The sequence below is a fragment of the Homalodisca vitripennis genome, chromosome 2 (assembly GCF_021130785.1).
Source record: "Homalodisca vitripennis isolate AUS2020 chromosome 2, UT_GWSS_2.1, whole genome shotgun sequence".
Classification (NCBI taxonomy): Eukaryota; Metazoa; Arthropoda; class Insecta; order Hemiptera; family Cicadellidae; genus Homalodisca; species Homalodisca vitripennis.
Window position 1 is genome coordinate 181,286,579 of NC_060208.1, and position 21,812 is coordinate 181,308,390.

Consider the following 21,812-nt stretch of genomic DNA (forward strand, 5'->3'; position numbering starts at 1 on the left):
TCCTCGGTTATGGAATTTATCAGTTTAGGTTACTTAAACTCCAACTTTAAAGCTGTAAAATTTATAAAATCAATTCATACTCTACTATTAGTAGCTATGTTGACACTAGAAAACTTCCAATGCAAAACAATCATTGCAAAGAGACTAAAATATATGGTAAAATACTGGTTTGTATGAATGTACGAACTAATAACTGATTTATTAATGAATCCAACGTAAAATTGATTAACTTACTACACCATTTAATAGTAGTATTTAAAGCTTATCTGATTCTACTTGAATTTCAGCACGGTTAATATTAATTCATATTCCAGTTCACTACTAGTTTCGTCCTGAGATTTAAAAAAGGATAAAAAAGAAATGTATTAGATCTTTTCTAGCTAACAAAGCCATAGTGTAATTTAATCGTGGAATAAAATTAATCTTTCTGTTGATTGTAATTATAACATTTATTCCATTACATTGAGCCTTACCTTACAGTCACTTAAAAATAATAAAAAACATAAGTACAATGAAATTAAATATGGAGTATACCATATCAACTATAGACCCTGTGTTTACATGATATTTAGTAAGATTTTATTGCAGAACTTTTTTCTTATTTCAGTTGTTATAAACCCATAATTTAATTTTTAGAATATAATGACAAAGAAAATTTAAGTAATTATTTTGAAAATACAAGATTGTACTAAAAATGATACTGACCAAATTATAGAAACTAATACAAACGATAATTAGGAAAATGTATAAATATTTATTACTTTAATATTTATACAAGTCATCACTGTATTATATGAAATGCAAATACTTCAAAAATATGTTTAAAATTAATAAAAAAATCGATGTTTTTATGTTAAAGAATTGAATGTCTTATATTATTTTAAAATATAAAAAATAACCATTTAATAACCACCTTGAACATACTTTTTCACGATAGATATTAGAAGAAGTATCTTCTGTCGGTCAGTCCTGTCACTGCCTTTCCATTTTTTTTTTTTTTAATTAGAACGACTTTTTACACTTGAAGTGCAGATGCATTGTCAATTTCAATATCTTTTTTCAATCGACTTTAAATTTGCTAGTAACAGTGTTTTACATATCACAATGTCGATCTATTTACGTTGTTTTTCCTAAAAAAACTTTGACTACATCTTATTTTGTCTTCATGCACGGTAGCCAGAACCATACGTGAAATGGTATGGAGGGAATGACAACTTGTAATCTTCAGTTAGTACTTTTCAAAGGTAGGTAAAGAGGAAACAGTTTTGTTTACACGTAAAGCAAGCAATTGCTTGTGTATCAGTTAGTTTGATTTCATCAATTCACGGTCGATGAATTAAAAAAATTTTTGATATGTCATAAATGTTTTGGTATAATTTTTCATATCATAGAAAAAAATGTATTTAATGATTTAGTTAACTGTTAGTTTGGTATGCCTTTCTATTAATGCAACCATTTATTTTGTATACATTGTTTTATAATATCTATAGATAGCTTTGAATTTATAGCCTTTAATGCTTCTATATATTTCATTACAGCAACGGTTCCCAACAAATTTTTTGAGGGTATCTAAAACATAAAATCACATTTGGTGGACTCCTTTATAACAACATTTTGCTAGGTTTCCAAAAAAATCAAGGACCTCTTGTAACGTTAATTTAGCACCTATATAAATTATGAGTAGAATATTTTTCATTTTACTTTTGTATCTTTATTTGTTTTTATATTGTCAATAATATAATTATACATAAAACACATATGTAATGTTCACAAATCATATCTTCTTTATTTTTTTCTTAAAAGTGTTAACAATGAGGTCTATTTTCATGAAAGTACAGTAAATAGTTAACATACATTCCCTGATTGAATAAAACAGAAGCTATTTGGCAATTAATCACAAACATTTAAAAAGACATTAAATAAAAAATGTTTATTAACATTTTAGTAATACGAGTAATCTATTAATTATTATAGTTATACATGTGGATTTTAAAACAGCATTTAAATTATCAATTTCATACTTTGAAATTGTCAAGAAACTCCGTTATTAGGTTTTGTTATGGATTGCCATTCCCTTCTGTTTTTTTCTGTATCTTCATCTACATAATTTGTGTTTTTGTTAAAATGAAAGATGTTTCTCGCATTTTGATCAATTGTTAAATGGCAATCTGTGTTCTGTATTAATTCTCTGGTAATAGGATTTATGATAAGAGAATTTAAAATATTCATCATAAAATTTTTTCAGTGCAATTTTCAAAAGTGTACTGCTTCAATATCTATCTTGAGGAATACTTTTTCCTCTCTCTTTAATGCTCAACATATGCAGGTACTGCTAAATCATTCTCAATGTCTTTGGCACTTTTTAAATAAATAGGCTGCATATCTATGTATTATTCACTCTTTTAAACCCTGTGTTTTTCTATTTCAAGTGCAATGACGTGAGATTGCAGAATTAAACTTCCCAAATTAAATTCATCTGCAGATCTGATCAAATCCATGATTATTATTATCCAGATCATAACAAAAATAATGTTATCGAATTTAGAAAAAAGATGAACACGTCTTCTGCCTCACCTTCCCCATCCTTGTTTAAACACAGTTCTTTTATCTGTTTATAGAGCTGAAATTATTGGGAAAGTTTCGTTTAATGGGTGCTAGGGAGACATGTAACCTAAACACATTTGCCACTCTCAAACTCTCTCATGTATCAAAAGCTCTGTGTAGTGATTTTGTTTTATTTAAAAGTACAGCCTATCTCTCTGGGCTGTGTTAAAACATCGCAAGGTTAGTTTACACAGTCCAAAAAGCCACAATTTATATGGAACATTTGCAAACTGCATGAACACTGACAAATCTCCACCACATTGGTGAACATAATATAGCTAGAGTAATACCTTTGACTTTTCCTTGTACCCACCTCTCTAAATTCACCAGCCATATTTAAGCAGTTCTCAAATCTGTGACAAAAATCCTTGTTGTTCCTTTAAATATTTTTAACTTTTGAATTGAGGTTTGTTATTTCTTTCTTTGTTTTGAACAGGAAATAGTATAAAATCTTTCTATTATACTTCATAAATTTCTTTAAAACACATACTAGAGAACAAAACGTATAAAACTTAACATATAAAGTCTCGGCCCTGGGCCCTCCTGAGGGCCCAATCGCTTATTCACTCCCTTTGGGCGGCTCTGGCAGATTAGAAATATTTTCAATCTCATTGCTTGGAGGAGCCAGGGCCTAGATTCACAAAATGTTTTGTAACTTTTGTTCTGTAATATGTGTTCTATTCTAAGAAAATTAATGAAGCATAACAGAAATATTTTAAACTTTTTAAGTTGTTCAGTAAATATAAAATTTACATTGATTTTGGTAACAGTTTTACTAACGGAGCTTCAAATGAGTCCACTTAGCATTTGGAACTTCAGGTTTTATATGAACTTGTAGACCAGTTTTCTCACCAGATGTTGCTTTTACCCTACCTGTAGAGTTGCCAACACATTTTCCTCAAGTAATGGTGTCTCTTTAAAAACCTGTCAAGTTCTGTAAAAAAGTCTTCTTTTTTTATTTGTCTTGTTGATCGTAACTCAACCATAGCACGTATATACAGGATACCCCCACACAAGCTCATTTTGTACCCGAATCTCATGAAATCTTTTCATTGAAACTTACAAATGTTTTTAGATCTGTCACTAAAAATAAAACACACAAAATAAAACTGTTTTAGCCACATATTCCAACACAAATTTATTTAGTAATACCCCCCCCCCCCACCCCCCCCCCCCCCCACCCCCCCCCCCCCCCACCCCCCCCCCCCCCCACCCCCCCCCCCCCCCACCCCCCCCCCCCCCCACCCCCCCATAAAGCCTTATAAAAAATATAAATAATTTTTTTTATTAATTTTTAAAATAATGTCAAAAAGGTTTTTTATGCAAAACATAAAAGAGTTTTTTTTCCTCAAAATTTGTGAATTGTTTAAAAAAATATTATAATGTGTTTTTACAAAAAATGACATTCACATTCTAACATTTTTATATATTTTCTGTATGCTTATTATATTATGAGACCTTTTCTATGTTGTAGAGCATAACAGTTCTGACAATAAAAATGTTTTTTTTTGTTTTTTTGACGCTTTTATTACTAAAATGTTTCTTACAAATCCTGAGAAGTGTTGTAAAAAACACATAAAGTAATGTTAGAAAATGTTTAAAATTAGGTAAATTTATTATAATAAAAACTCTTGTGTAATAATAATTGTCTAAGTTCACATGACTTTATTTACTAGGTCACTCATTATGTTCAATAAATAAAAAATAATGAAATAAACATAATTTGTAATCTAGGCATAGGCGAATTTTATATTACAATTTAGTTTACAAACCTGTGAACGTCACTAAATTATTACACAATAAATGAATCACAATTAAACCATTGATTACGGTCTAGTTTATAAGTACAAGCTTATAAAAGTTTAGAATGCACAATGCCTGTGTATCAATCAGTATGGCAGCCATAGTTCTCTCGAAATTATAAAGTTTTATCATAAAATAAGTCCTTATAATTTACTTATTCCTTGAAGATGGCTATACCACTTAATTGCGAGTGTCACAAGGAAAAGTTTGATGTCGTTTGATACTAACACAACTCTAATAATATTACGAGACAAAATACTAGCGACTAGTGAAACTAGTCGTCTTAACATTACAGAAATGTCGCAAACAATAGTTGCGTCAAACGTCTTTCTTTGTAACATACATCAACGAACAGCTGTTTGAAGCAGATGATCTTGTTGAGAAAGAAATTCTAAACGCAGTGATGTAGCCAAACTCATTCTTAAATGAAGTATCCCATGGCAAAAGTATAGGGGAAAAGTCCCATTTTTTCGTGCTCTCTCGAAGTGCAACTTTATACTTTTGGTGCATCATTATTATTCATTAAACTATAGATCAAATTAATCATTGATGACTGCAAAATCAACTAGTGACTAGTCTTTCAACATTGGAGAAACATTTTTAGCGACTAGTCACTAGTTGTGTAACAGATGGAGGGTTAAGAAACATTGTATTCAAACCATCTTGTTAAAACAATAGTTATTTTAATGATCTTGGAATTCTAAGTCTTATTGTTTTGCTATAAAAGTATTGTAGGTATAAAAGTAGCTTGTAATCATTCAAGTTTCTCAAAAATGGTTGGACTTCAGTCTTGTTGCATAAATTACAGTTTTGCTCAAATACTATTTATAAAATTTAATTTTAATGAGGTGGAAATTATGAGAGTTATTGTGTTTACAATTCATATTGTTATAGCATAATCCCAATATATATTGTATATGTATATATAAATGTTCAAAACATGGATTTAGGATTTTCAAGTCATAATCAATGAAATACAACAAATTTTCTTGAAACTCCATGACAGTGAGTGTATTGAGATAATTTATATAAAGTATATCTAACAACACCTAATCCTACTTGAAACTTCAAACTTTAAATTTTTCTAAGCCCCATAGACGACTTTTTTTTATATTATATATATATTTTTTAATATTAATGCTTATTTTTATATTTAAAGAGCATCAGAAGCTTACTTGACTTACCCTCAGTCGAATTTTTTATTGTATTATTTTTTTATTTAAAGAGCATTAGAAGCTTACTTGACTTACCCTCAGTCGAATATTTTATTGTAGCTTCATCCTAACTAATTCTTATTTATAAGCTAAATATTTTTGCAACATATGTTTATTTTTCATAGCAACATGATATGTTTCAGGAGAAATAATAAAAACGGATTAAAAAAACTTGTTTTTTATTGTAGAAATACATTTTTGTATAGTATAACATACATAAAATGAACTGCTATTGCTAAAAATCTCACTCATCTGATGAAACACGTTTAGGTTGATCAATGAAAATGTATAATTTTAAAACTGAAAATTTAAAGTAACTGAATTGGTATTATTTAAAAATAAATTAAATTTTAACATTTTATTTTGAATATTTGTTTTAAATTTCATCACATTGCACACAACACGTTGCTCTGTGTTCACCACACGTTGCTCTGTGTTCACCACACGTTGCTCTGTGTTCACCACACATTGCACTGTGACAACGGCTGCAGTAGGAGGTTGTCATTCGTCTCTTTGCTGATGGACAGAAGGAACAGATCTTTCTTGGCAGTAGGAGGTATTCTCAGATTCAGGTTCTCACAGATCATCGCTTGTAAGTTTCTCTGAAGTGAGGCGTTTTGCAAGCGAGTTCGCATATGAGGGTGTATCAATTCCATTGAGAGTTCCTTCATGAATGACTTACGGTTCTTAGGAGTCCTTCTTTGTGCGAAGCAGTTCAAACAATATATAACATATGAATTAACAAAGCATATGTTCATAATTTAAAAAAAAACACACAGTGGCCATCGGCGGGTTTTCCTACTACACGACATATTTTGACACATCTGATCCATAGTGTCCACTGCACCTTTAGTCTCATTGTAGTTGTGCATAATTTCGGGTTTGTGGGAGGTCTCTCTTACTGTTGCCGCGTAATGCATGGTTGACAGCAGGCATACAGTCTTGTTTTGTTTTGGTTTAAATGAAACCAATGTTTTGTTTGTGTCAAAGAGGAATACTGAACTGTTTACTGGTCTTTCCCTACTGTTAGAAAGTACATTACTAGGTACTCCTTTCCTGCTCAAACGGATTGTGCCAACAGTTGTCAAATTGTAAGGAGGTCTCAATAGGTCGTCAGTCAACTGAATACTGGTGAACCAATTATCTGTTCTAATATTTCTATTGTTTCCATGGATAGGTCTTGTAACTTCTTTTACAAAGTATTCAGAAACAGGCATCCCTCCAGTCTCCGTCTTCTTACCAATATATGGTATACCATTTATCATAAAACTAGTGTTTGTGTCACAGGCCAATACAATTTTTAAGCCATATTTTGAAGGTTTGTTGGGAATGTACATTCAAAATGGACAATTCCCACGAAAACCTAACAGCTGCTCGTCAACAGTAACATATGATCCAGGACTATACTTTGAGCTACAGTTGTTAGTAAACATGTTCCACAGTTCTCTAATGGGTGCAAATGGGTCTGATCTTTGTCTTTCCAAGCGGGTAGTCATATTGTCAAACCGGAGACAGCACAGGATAAAATCAAACCTTTCGCTACTCATTACACTTTTATATTGGGTTCCAGTCCATTTGTGATCGAATAATTCCCTTGAAGCTAAATGATTGTCTTTAGAAACAGCGCTAGTTACCAACAAACCAAAAAAATGCCATCATTTCTTCGTTATTTAAATAGGAAGTTGTGTTATTTTGAGTATAATAATTTGCTCTGACTCTGTCCATTTGCTCATTGGTGTGAAGAATTATTTTGTTTACCATGTCTTCATCAAATAGTTGAATGAAACATTCTCGGGGAGTTGCTGCTTGCTTGGCGTCACCGAGTACTTTCCTTCTACTCACAACAATATTTCTTGCAGGAGTTCTTGATCTTTGTGTGCCTGGGCGTGTAGACCAAACATGGTTATTCTTAGCTCGTACTACATGTCGTTGGAGAACAATAATGTGGGGATCAGCAACTGTCACTTCAGAATCATGATCTGCAGCAGATGGTGGAGTGGAAGAAGCAGGCGGTGAGGCGTCAGCAGGTGGCATGGTTGTAGCTGGCGATGGAACGGCAACAGAAGGTGGTGGGGCGGCAGCAAGTGACATGGTGGGGGCAGGTGGCATGGTGACATTCTGTGGTATATTTGTAGAACCTGAAGAACAACCAGAGTTGTCTCCTCGTTTTCTTTTTCTGGTCTTAGGCTCCTCTTCATAATCTGACTCATTATGATCGCCCGGCTCGATGGTTGGGTCTGCATCAGTGTCGTCGGTATCCGTGACAGATTCACGCTCAACTACGTCTTCTTCACTACTATCACTATCAGCAAATGAGTCTTCAAGCTCCTCATCGTCTGACAAAGTCTCGTTTAGAAAGTTTCTAATACGGCTGTTTTCTTGTTCTTCAGTCTCGTTATCCATCACAATACAAGTACGTGAAGACACAATCAATCCACAAAACAGCAACACACAAACAAAACTAAAAAAAAAAACAACAAAATTTTTGGCAGCACTGTAAAACAATTCTGTAGGTAAACAAAAGTTAAAATTAAAACAGTCACGCAATTACTAACCGTTCGTAAAATTTACGACGCACAGCCTTAAAACGAAACTTCCTACTGAACTATACGGCTGTCAGGCCAGTACTGAGGTCTATGGCCGGGAGAAGAAGGTACTGTGGAGGGGGAAGGATTCGGGGGAGTGGTTTCCCAGTTAGAGCATTTTGAAAATGGTGCGTCGTCAAATTTACGACGAGTTAGTAATCCAGGGTTAATTACTGATAGTAAAATTAAAACATGTAAACAGTAGTATATTGTGGCATAACATGCCATCATGTTAGTTTGTTCACATTATGTGTCTTTCTTTTTCAAATGTCAAACCCATCAACAGAAGTTTGAGCATAAAAGCTGAAGAAAAGTTGTACATCAACAAAGAAACCTATCTGAGCCAACAGAAAAGATATGAAACTCACAATACACCACAGGCTGCAACATATAGTGGCAGACATGACAGGATGGCATTAGTAAGAGACTTATAAAGCACTGTACCGTGGCAACATTTTCTGCTCAGTTTCTTCTTACTCAGTAGAGTAGCATCTGTGGTAAGTGCATTTCGTGTTGCAGACTGTTGTGTGTTTTACCTTATTGTCTGTAGTGTTTTATAGAACGTAGTGTTGAACTCAAAAGTGTGTTTCTTTGTTGGTGGGGACTTTCCTCCCCCCACCCCCCCCCCCCCCCACCCCCCCCCCCCCCCACCCCCCCCCCCCCCCACCCCCCCCCCCCCCCACCCCCCCCCCCCCCCACCCCCCCCCCCCATATGATTGTTATGAATGGAAAGCTCCATGAACTCTGCTCGATCTGCGGCTGGAAAAAATAAACAAGAATTACTTTTGGGAAAAACATGTGACTTACAGTAGCATGAAAAGAATACAGGAGACTGATGATGAAGGCCTGTACTAATCATGGTAACAAAAGCTGCTGGAGCATAAAGATGCTCTGGTATCATCGCTTTCCAATCTCCTCCATGAAGAAGAGATAACCAGACCACTGACAACTAGAATACAGTGAAAGAGTTAACACTTCTCTTCTTTCCAGTGAAAAGGTGTGTTGGGTGGGCACTACATATGTGAGTCTAACTTTTAAGATTTAATTATAAATATGATCACTGTAGACCTGCTCATAAAGTTTTCAAGGGACGTTCCGAATGCAACCTTGGAAATGATGAAAGCTTGGTCTCAGAACTTTATAGTCATGTGACTATTGTTAAAAATTAAACAAGACTAGAAGGGGGAAGGCTGTTGAAGAGTTGAACTGTTCAGGGCTTCAGTTCGAATATGATAATGAGAGAGGTATAATATGTTTACTTCACTCAACTTATGATCGGGCATTGGCTATTTCATAACCTATTCACATAAGAAAAGTGAACTCTTGTAATGTCATGTCTATGACCACTGTCGATTCAAGTGAATTATATTTCCCACACCAATGTTGAGTTTGTCTTGTTTCACCATCAAGAAAATACAGAGTGTTTCAAAAAGGACTTCAAAGGTGCAGATGGCAGAATTTGTATGAAGTTAGTCAAGAAATATAAGTTGTTACATTTTTATAGGCAATTACGTATAAAAGTAGAGGAAATGTGTATTATTCAAATGTGTATAATAAAATATGTTTACTTGATTTGATGTTTTTTTAATAACCAAACGGTAATTACTTTTGGAATTGCCCATGTATATTTACCAGTCTTGGTGATAAGCTATTTGCTAATATCAAATATAGATACTTTCATTGCAGTGTAATAACAATTGATTTATTGCAGTACAATAACAATTGATTTAGAATTTTTTCTATGAAAATATCTCTTTAGGGGAACTTTAAGAACATATGGTAGTAACCAAAATTACAATTTTGCTTAAATGTCAACCCTAGAACAAGTCCTATATTATTCCTGCACTAGCAGGCCATTTTTGGTTGATTTCAAAGTTTTTTAAACTGCTTTAAAGTAGCCTATGTAGTTTATACTCAAAAGCGTGAACACAGTACTTATTATTCAGAGTGAGGCAGAACACCCCATCCACGATGAACAGCAGCTGAACCAAGAAACACACGGGGGAAAACGTTTTACAAATGGTAAAATTCTTTACAATTAATTCACTAAGCAGCTACGGCTAAAAACGCTGTAATGCACCAAAATTAGTATTTTTAGCATTACTTCTCAACCATCCCAGTAAACTTTAAATACATAAGATTTTATTTTTTAAGAAAGCTATTGATAGGTGTAATGAAATTCACACACTGTTATTAGATTTTTTTTTATTTTACAAGATTGAGATATCTTAAATTTAAACTATTTAAAAAGAAAAATTTAATTTTTTTTCAAAATGATCAGTGGATGACCTTTCAAATTAGGAATGGTTCGAATTATCTATATATATTTGAAAATTTTTAAATGACCCCGAACCTCCAAAAGCATTATTTAGTGGTATCTTTGGGTGTTAAAAATTATATTTCTGAATTCTTTGGGTTCAAAATATAGGGATTTTCATTAAAACGAAGAAGATAGGTTTCTCGGTTCAGCTGCTACAAATCACGGGCATGTGGTCTGCCTCACCTTGTATATGGTTTACCTCAGTGCTAAATGAAGGATAAGGTTTTGTTATGAATGAAAAGAAAACGTGCATACACAGACAAATAATTAACATTAAGTAGTTATCATAATATCATCTCATTTTAAAATTGCAATTTTTCAGTTCTCTGTTTTCTACCAACATTTTTTGAATAAATTAAGTCAGCTAAAAGATGACAAATAATATGTCTGTAAATAAGAAACATAAAATATCTTATAAAATAAAACTAAAATGTATGAGTATTTTACACAAAAGCTATTAATTAAATAAGGAACATGTTTTTTAGATATGTAATAAAAATATTACAAGTAAATGTTACTGTATAAGTACTTTTATGTACCTTAAACTAAACAAGGTTTGTGTGCACCACACCATATACAGTAACACGCTTCAGGCTTCACTGAGGGTCAATGTCAAATTTCATTATTGACAGATAGATCGACAGACAAAGAAATATTTACATCCCCAACAAACAAAAGGGAAATTGTGTCAGCCTACTACTTGATAGTCTACAATGATGCTCAGCCAAATGCAATGGTTGGACATGCAACATCATAGAACTCACATGCTTGTTTATGAAGAAATCAAGTTACATGCAAAATATTTAATATTTACATTTTTGTTAATTAAAATGTGTTTCGTCTCAGTGTTTAAATAATAAAAGTCTACATACCAAGTCACAATAAAATTATATTGGATGTGTTGGAGTAAGTAGAATACATGTGTTAATATTTCAAATTTAATTCTGCTATTTTCACATTGTCATCATCTAATACCTTTAAACAAGCAATTCTTGTGTATATCTAATCTGAATCTCGAAAACGGCTCCAACGATTTTCATGAAATTTAGTATGCGGGGACTTTCCAGGGCGATAAATCGATATAGCTAGGTTTCATTTTTAGAAAACATTGTTTTATCCATGTTTTCAAGCAATGAAAAAGTCAATATTTATTTATTTCTCTGTTTACATTTTATAGTAAATGACATATGACGTATCATAAACAAGAGTAGTAAACCAATCCTCACAGCTGATGTTTTATCAGAAATGCCAAAGAGCAAAAATTAAAAAAATTTGTGTATAAATTAACAAACGTTCAAAACCAAAAGGAAATTTTGATTGTAATATAAGTTGATGAATAATTTCACTACTTTTAACATCGTATACTGTAGTTAGAGAAGTATTCATAAATAGCATGTTCACTCCCAGAGCTTACACGTACTGACTCCTCTGAGTAGTCCATGACTACACGTTGTGCCGCTTGGGAGCCAAAGTGATAACATCGTATACTGTAGTTAGAGAAGTATTCATAAATAGCATGTTCACTCCCAGAACTTACACGTGCTGACTCCTCTGAGTAGTCCATGACTACACGTTGTGCCGCTTGGGAGCCAAAGTGATAACATCGTATACTGTAGTTAGAGAAGTATTCATAAATAGCATGTTCACTCCCAGAACTTACACGTGCTGACTCCTCTGAGTAGTCCATGACTACACGTTGTGCCGCTTGGGAGCCAAAGTGATAACATCGTATACTGTAGTTAGAGAAGTATTCATAAATAGCATGTTCGCTCCCAGAACTTACACGTGCTGACTCCTCTGAGTAGTCCATGACTACACGTTGTGCCGCTTGGGAGCCAAAGTGATAACATCGTATACTGTAGTTAGAGAAGTATTCATAAATAGCATGTTCGCTCCCAGAACTTACACGTGCTGATTCCTCTGAGCAGTCCATGCGGGAGCTAAAGCGGCACAACGTGTAGTCTGTAGTCATGGACTGCTCAGAGGAGTCAGCACGTGTAAGTTCTGGGAGCGAACATGCTATTTATGAATACTTCTCTAACTACAGTATACGACGTTATCACTTTGGCTCCTAAGCGGCACAACGTGTAGTCATGGACTGCTCAGAGGAGTCAGCACGTGTAAGCTCTGGGAGTGAATATGCTATAATTAAATCTATTTATCTATTTCATATACTTCGTCCCACACGTACTACTAAAGTCAAATGCCTGCAAACCTTAACGAACATTATATGAGCACAAAGGTCTCATGATTTAGATGTTTCGACATCTACAAGATTTGCACCAGTGTGTAGCTACTGAAAATGACAAGCAAAGAGAATACCGATTAGAAGAACAAAGCCATCGAGACGGAAGACATCGTAGGGCTTTAGAATTTAATATTATTTACCGACACTTAAATGTGCCGTTACTGCAGCTGTGCAATATGACGCTTTAAGACCATTTGAAAATTTGTGTGTCCATTGTAGTGCGTTGCATTTGTCGAACACTTTCATTTTTACCAGGATCAACATGACGGATGACACCAATTATTTGTGAAACAACTTGTATGATTTATTAAAAACTTAATGCAGAGATAGTTAGTGAGATTAAGTTTTAAAATATTTACCTCTTTCAACAAATATGAAGACTCCATTGCAAGTTGCCTCCTATAGCTGTAGAGCAATAAATCCCTGTAAATTAAAACAGAATATTAATACATTGTATTTAATTTATAAAATAATATATTATACACCAAACAAGCAGAATAATTTTAACCAATAAGAAGGCTGAATGTTATTATTCTTCCTCCAGCCTCGTACTTTATTTAAATGTAGGTTACTACATTATTATTGAAAGAGTTTACAAGTTTAGAAAATCTTTCACCGTAAACATAGATTATTATGATTTTTCATTAATCTGGATATTAAATTTGATTACAATTTTAAAACTGATATTTTTGATGTTTTCATAGTGCATTTGGAGAAAATAAATAAAGAACTTGAAACAAAAGATTATTCTAAATTCTTAAATTTTAATTCGAGTTCTTCAATTAATTATAGCATGCATATTTCGAAACACACCTTTACAAAATTATTTTTGTACGTTAAAATAATCTCTTATTCAAATTGCCAAATAGATTAGATACAAAAATAGATTCAACATTTCAATGGTAAAAATATTTTGTTAATAAATATAAAAGATCATGTATATCTACTTTTTATTAGAGAAATGTCAATTAAAGATAAAGAATGTGTTAAGACTAATAAGTGTACAATAAAATTAAAAATTTCTTACATTCTTTGAAAAAATATGAATCCTTTTTATTAACCCTTTTCATCCCAGGCATTTTTCGCGCTGTATCTGCCTGAGTCTCGGCACCTAGCACTGGTTTTATTTATAGATGGAATTTTATAAATCTTTTTTAAATTAACTCTTACATTACTCTCTATCACATGCATTAACCAATAAATATATATATATATATATATATATATATATATATATATATATATATATATATATACATGCAGAAATTCTTTTTTTTAATGTTACTTACCAAAATAACTTTTTCAAAAATTTGTGTTATCCTGTAACTTAGTTGCCAGTATCCAAAAAATGTGTACCCAAAATCCAAAATTATATTTTATAACAACACTTTATTACAAATAAAAATACAAGTTTTATTGCATTTGAACCACAAATAACAGCACAAAAAATTTTTTTATGTCAAATAGTGTCAAAAATGTTTTTCTGCAATATATTTGTCCTATCATTTAGTTATGAATATCCAAATGGGTTTTTATCTAAATCTAAATTGTTGTAATAATATAAAAGTTTAGAATAATTAAATTACAAAGTTTTATTATAGTTGAACAAAAGATATTGAATAATAAAATAATAAAAAGGCACCGCGTAGAATTTGTACTAACACTTGTGAATAGAAAGCACTTGGTATGTAAACCTTTCTTACACTTAGAACAAATGTACAATGACTTTTTTTCTTTTACCACCACCTTTGGTACTTGCTGCACTACATTCACAACAGTTTCTTTGCATATTATTTGGCAGTTTTTCAAATAAGTTGTTACCTCCACCTTGCTTTTCTTCGTCACCACCAAAGTCAAAATCTGGTCTAGGGGGTCTTTGTTCTTTTATGTCAACCATTCACGTGCTAAGTTACTATAACTTTGTAAAACGGTTCTTTACGAATATTTTGATATATGGAACAAAGGTTTTTTTCATTTAAAATCTATTCTAAAAAAATATTTTACTGGACGTCCTAAAAAAAGGACGTTGGGATCAAACGCAAATGTACCTCACGTCCTAAAATTAGGACATTGGGATCGTAAGGGTTAATTATTAATGGCGTTTTATAAAATTTTAAACACATTTCACAACTACACCATTAAATTCAACTGTTCCTTTAAAAAAAATATAATAATTTGCAGTAAGGCTTCATTCTTTTGAAAAACAATTCACAAAATAGAATTGGCAATATATTGAACAGATTAGGGAATGTTGTTTTTGCAGAGAATTATATATCAACCATGATATTCTAGAAACTTCTACTCAAGAGGAAAAATGTGGTTAGATTATCAGCTTCCTCTGACATTATGGAAAACTTAGGTGTTTCAGAAAGCCCTTCTAAATAAGTATATTTTATTCAACTTTAGAAAATTCGTATTCTTTTTAAAATATATATCTTTGTGTATTCTGTGATTTTAATAAAAAAGAAAACAGATTGATAAATTTATATATATATATATATATATATATATATATGGATATATGACTGAAGACACTGTTAGCAACGTTTAGTTTACACTGTCCACTAGTTTAGCGAAATCGATCGTTGTATCTCAGTCATTTAAAAGTTTCTGCATATTAGATGTTTAAATTGTATTTTAGAGAGTAGTTTAGATATATAATTATTGGCTCCATTTTTAAATGTTCTAGTATATGATATAATATTCTTTGTAGATCGGTTTATAGTACTTTAGTCAGGATTTTGTTTTTCCCTAAAGTGTTCTAAGAGCGCTATTGATGCATAATATATATATATAAAATTGATGAATATATATATATATATATATAATTCAACTGAAATTGACATCAATTTACAGATTTTAAACTATTATATTTAGACTGGCAGAATACTTTTTGTGATTAAATGTTTATGAAAATTCAAGCTACCTAACAATAATTGTAGAAACAAAATGGTGACATATTAAAAATTTTACAATCTTGCTTCCTATAAAAATTCATTTCTTGAATTACCTGATTTGATTACTGCTAGCTTCTAAAAAAAAAACAGCTGTTTATAACGCTTATTGTTGAAAACAGCTGTTTGGTTGAAGAATATTACTTGTGCTATAAAACATAACCTAACCTCCTCCATTACAGTTTTACTGATATTAAAGTTCGAGAAATGGCTTTTAATGTTGAACAAAAAGTTAAGTGTTGTTCCAGGAGTTAAACCACCTAGCAATCCAACAATAACCAAGTATAAAAATCTTTTGTTAGAAACTGGAAGTGTTGTAAAAAAGTACTCTAGAGGATCAAATGAGGAAAGAGAAGTACGAGTATGAGCATCAATGCTCCGCTCTCCAGGTAAACCGAAATCACTAAGGAAGATTGAACATGAAATTGGTGTTCCAAAGTACAGAGAATAAAAATTAGATTTTACAAAAGTCGAAGATGATCCGGACAAGAGAGTGGAATTTTGTTCTCATATCATTGAGTTTCATGAGCTAGATCCTAGTTGGCTTACTCAAATTGTTTTTTCAGTCGAGTCCATTTTCTACTGTGATGGTGCTGTAAATAGGCATAATTGTAATTATTACAACAGCGGTAATCCACACATTCTTGAACAGACTATCAAATCAAAAGGAATTACTGTCTTGGCAGCTGTCAGTTGTAATGGGGTGCTATCTTACAACATTTCAGACAGTACAATGACTGGGAATAGGTATGAACAGGTTTTAAATGAACAAGTCTTGCCGCATTTTACAGTTCCAGAAATGGATCAAGCAATCTTCCAACAAGATGGTGCTCCTCCTCATTTCACTAAGCCTGACATGCGATTATTAAATGACAACCATCATGGCCGTTGGATTTTTTTTCCTTCCTGAGGGAAAAGGTCAGTTTGCCCTTGCCCCCACGCTTAGTCCTAAAAGGACATTTGCAAAAACCGATCAGATCTGAGGGCTCCTATTCTCTGATATCCTTGGGACTGAGGAGATATGCTCCCAGGAATCTTTTCCGAGTTTCTAAGATGGCAGGACAATCTAACCAAATATGCTCTGCTGATTCCGCCTCTTCTCCACAGAAGCCGTTGGATTGGTTGTGGAAGTGATTTTTTTAGATTTGCAACCCTGATTCCTAGATTTAACTGTGTGTGATTTCTTTCTAAGGGGTTACTTAAACAAGTTTATACTCATAGCTTCAATAATGATGAGGAATTCTAAGGGTTACTTAAACAAGTTTATACTCATAGCTTCAATACTGATGAGGAATTAAAACAATCAATTGAAGAGGAACTTCAATTGATTGAAGTTACTTTCTGGTATCTCTCTGGATACCATAAATTCTGCAGTATCCAGAGGGATACCACAGAATTTCTTTGTAAGAGCTTATGATTCATTTGTTAACCCATTGCGGATCACTGACGAGCTGGGCTCGTCACGCAGCGGCTGGGCCTAACTCAGGTCGCAAAAGCGGTCTGCTTTTAAATTTCTCTCCAAATAGTTCTGTTAATGTCTGATAGATCGGGCGATCGTCTTCACTTGTCTACTAAGAGTGTTTAACAACGGTCTACGTTTAGAGTTTTCAAAAGTTTTATAAATATCCTACAGATCGCAGTTGTATGTCGAAGTTGAAAAATCATTCATATGAGTTTACTCTCTGCTTTTTAGCGCTTCTGATTGGGTGTTTTCCTCAGTTGTTATTATAATACTTTTGAGGATAGTGACACAACAAAACGAAGCAGACGTTCATGTTGGTGGGTTTAGTCTAGACAATGGCCCGGATGTTGCAATCGATTCGCCCGAGCCGCTTTATTTAGACTATGATTCAGACATCATCCGTGCCACGCCGTAACCTTGCTCGCGTGTTATCGTTCCTACATCACGGATACACCAGCAGGCCCATGTTCCATCTGAACGAATACCTTCGCAGCTGAATTATCTAGTATACAATAGCGAGCGAAACGATGTGGCGCACCATTGCTGTTTGTGCGGCCGCTGCCCGTGAATTAATTCGCGCCCGCTGGTGCTCCGCCGGCGCGCCAAAACAATACGATCCACAATGGGTTAAGCGTTGTTATCAGTGTATCGCTGTGGATGAATTAGTTTGAATAATTGTGGACTGTATGTAATTGTAGGTTTTTTAATAGGCTATGTTCTAATTTTCTTATTGAAATTTTTTTCTAGAATATGACAATAAATAATTTTACAAAACCAAAAATACTGTTTTTAAAGTATAGTTTTTCAAAATACCATAATTTTGTTTTGACAATTGCTAGAGAGCTGAAATTTCCACAGAATATTTTTAATGAATTGTGTAGAGTTTGAGAATGTTCGGTGCATAAATGGACAAGTAATATAAAATCAAACATTTAAACCTCTGTGAGGGACACCCGGTGTATACACATATAACCAGGAATAACACAGGGTTTAAGCTGAGATGAATATTTTCTTAGCAAAAAATGCTACAAGCTCTTCAGACTTTTTAGACTTTATTTGTACTGTAACACTTATTTAGAATTGGTATTGAACGAAGATTTCTAAACTACTAATAAAAAAAACAGTATTTGAAGTCCTCTAGTACTTTAGCCTCAGAACCAATATTTACATTAATAAATATACTGTTGTTAAGATATCAAGAACCACAATAATATTAAGATTTTTGTGAAGATGTTTGATTAATAATAGATTAGTTAGAAAATAAAATATTTTATTTATTTAAAAAAAAAAACACCGAAAACACTTCTCTTAATATAAAACACAAAATAAAATTAAATAGTATGGTGATTTAGTATCTAACCAGTGAGTTTATATTTAAAAAACTTATTAGGTCCTACCAACACCATTAAATCTGTAGCCTTCTTTGTTTTGAAAACACCAATGTTTAAAACGTCATTGAAATAGATTCCTTTCTATTAAACTTAGTAGGTATCTTAATTAGGGATCATTAACACATTTCTTAAATTGGTTACGATTTAGTTTTTTATTTAGAGTTTACGAATACCAAAATAAAATCTGATCACAATATAACCTCAAAAAATCTTCAGTACTAGTTACAGACATCATTTAGAAGCGTACATTGTTCATTCTTGTTGGTAGGTGATGCCACAGCCTGCAGTGATGGCTGAAGGCACTTTTGTCAGGTCAGTATAAAGTTTTATTCTCAAAAGGTCTAAATTAGGAAAACCTCTTTTATTTGAGTCAAATTTTCAGCCTCACGTTATTGGTTATTGGTTATTAAACGGAACCAAACATGGCTGATGTCAGCGGCGACCAATACAAGGTTGACTCAAAGTTACAATAAGACCACGAAACGCCCAGCACAGATATAGGAAATATTACTCTGTGCAAGTAATGTTATCTATGATTTTGTTGACATTTTTACCTGAAACCTTACATTGTTTTTAGGACGACGATTGCAATAGGTTAATAATGCAAAACTTTTCTTTTAATTTCACATTTATGCAAATTTTAGAGAAAATCAAAATCAGAAAACTTTTATAAAAGGAGGGTCATTGTATTCCATGAAAGGGGGGAATTGAGGAGTTTAATATAAGTTGGATATTTACTATAGGCTTAGGGCATAGGTCACACCTGCAAATTTTCACAAAATTAATGATGGAAACGTGAAAAACTCCTAGAGCCTCTCTCCAACAACTTTACCACCAACCAGATCAATATAACCAGTCAGTGAAATCACCAATTTAGAGGTTACAATTTTATAGCGCTTAATTAATAACCTATGCCAGTTTACATTAAATTTAGGCACGTTAAAAGAGAAGAAATCTCCTAGTCAGATTAGGTGATTACGCAAGAGTTACGCTCATTGCACACAATTAAGTTATTAAAATATAAAATTACTCACTAAATACCCAGGTGTTTTAAATCTATACTAATCTGTTACTCGTACCTAAAGTCCTTATGAATTGTCAAATAGTTTATGACGAAAATACTACTTCAATAACAAGATTACTTTAACAAGCACTCATCCACTGACTGATCACTAATGATTAATGAATCATGTAGGTGGGGGTGGGTGGGGTTAGTGATGTGCGTTAGTAGGCCACCGTGAAGTTAGCGTCACTTTATCGTCCAGACCGTCTAGTGCATCAATGTTGCAGTCATCAACCTGAAGGCGTTAACAAAAATTCAAAAACTGAGATAAATTGTATACTACTAATTATAAAAACGATTTTTCACAAGATCAACACACTTTATTCTATTTATTACTTTCCACAAAGGTTTCCCATTAAATGTGTCATGAATAAAAATCCCAAATATAATACCTAAGTAAACCGTAGGAATGTATCGTAAAATGGACGTCCTCTAATAAAAGCCACTCCTGAGATTAAAACGAACAAGTGCCCGCAATTAAACTTTGTACACAGATGCTCTGTAAGCTGAACTTTAATATACCAACGTCAAAAAGGTGTGGTGTCGGCCGTCAGAGGTCCTATCGTCTAAATTAAATGCACCGTTGGACGGGCGTTCTCGTATAAAAGTCACTCCTGAGACTTAACCAAACAGGTGCCCGCAATGAAAATTTGTACACAGGTGCTCAATAACCTGAATGTTAATATACCAACATCAAAAATGTGGTGTCGGCCGTCAGAGGTCCTATCGTCTAAATTAAATGCACCGTTAGACGGGCGTTCTGGTATATAAAAGTCACTCCTGAGACTAAACCAAACAAGTGCCCGCAATGAAAATTTGTACACAGATGCGCTGTAAGCTGAACTTTAATATACCAACGTCAAAAATGTGGTGTCGGCCATCAGAAGTCCTATCGTCTAAATTAAATGCACCGTTAGACGGGCGTACTCGTATAAAAGTCACTCCTGAGACTAAACCAAACAAGTGCCCGCAATGAAAATTTGTACACAGATGCACTGTAAGCTAAACTTTAATATACCAACGTCAAAAAGGTGGTGTCGGCCGTCAGAGGTCCTATCGTTTAAATTAAATGCACCGTTAGACGGGCGTTCTCGAATAAAACTCAATCCTGAGACTAAACCAAACAAGTGCCCGCAATGAAACTTTGTACACAGATGCTCTGTAAGCTGAACTTTAATATACCAACGTCAAAAATGTGGTGTCGGCCATCAGAGGTCCTATCGTCTAAATTAAATGCACCGTTAGACGGGCGTACTCGTATAAAAGTCACTCCTGAGACTAAACCAAACAAGTACCCGCAATGAAAATTTGTACACAGATGCACTGTAAGCTGAACTTTAATATACCAACGTCAAAAAAGGTGGTGTCGGCCGTCAGAGGTCCTATCGTTTAAATTAAATGCACCGTTAGACGGGCGTTCTCGAATAAAACTCAATCCTGAGACTAAACCAAACCAGTGCCCGCAATGAAACTTTGTACACAGATGCTCTGTAAGCTGAACTTTAATATACCAACGTCAAAAATGTGGTGTCGGCCATCAGAGGTCCTATCGTCTAAATTAAATGCACCGTTAGACGGGCGTTCTCGTATAAAAGTCACTCCTGAGACTAAACCAAACAAGTGCCCGCAATGAAAATTTGTACACAGATGCACTGTAAGGTGAACTTTAATATACCAACGTCAAAAAGGTGGTGTCGGCCGTCAGAGGTCCTATCGTTTTAAATTAAATGCACCGTTAGACGGGCGTTCTCGAAATAAAACTCAATCCTGAGACTAAACCAAACAAGTGCCCGCAATGAAACTTTGTACACAGATGCTCTGTTAGCTGAACTTTAATATACCAACGTCAAAAAGGTGGTGTCGGCCGTCAGAGGTCCTATCGTCTAAATTAAATGCACCGTTGGACGGGCGTTCTCGTATAAAAGTCACTCCTGAGACTTAACCAAACAGGTGCCCGCAATGAAAATTTGTACACAGGTGCTCAATAACCTGAATGTTAATATACCAACATCAAAAATGTGGTGTCGGCCGTCAGAGGTCCTATCGTCTAAATTAAATGCACCGTTAGACGGGCGTTCTGGTATAAAAGTCACTCCTGAGACTAAATCAAACAAGTGCCCGCAATGAAAATTTGTACACAGATGCGCTGTAAGCTGAACTTTAATATA

The 21,812-nt window shown here is 33.6% G+C and overlaps 1 long non-coding RNA gene across 1 annotated transcript; it reads right to left on the reverse strand.

Annotated features, from left to right (window-relative positions):
- Positions 1 to 8,930: 8,930 nt before the first annotated feature.
- Positions 8,931 to 19,805, reverse strand: LOC124355121. The gene is made up of 3 exons (XR_006921743.1): positions 19,661 to 19,805; positions 13,134 to 13,197; positions 8,931 to 8,965 (listed from the first exon to the last, which is right to left on the reverse strand). It is a non-coding gene; the product is annotated as an uncharacterized LOC124355121 (long non-coding RNA).
- Positions 19,806 to 21,812: the final 2,007 nt, after the last annotated feature.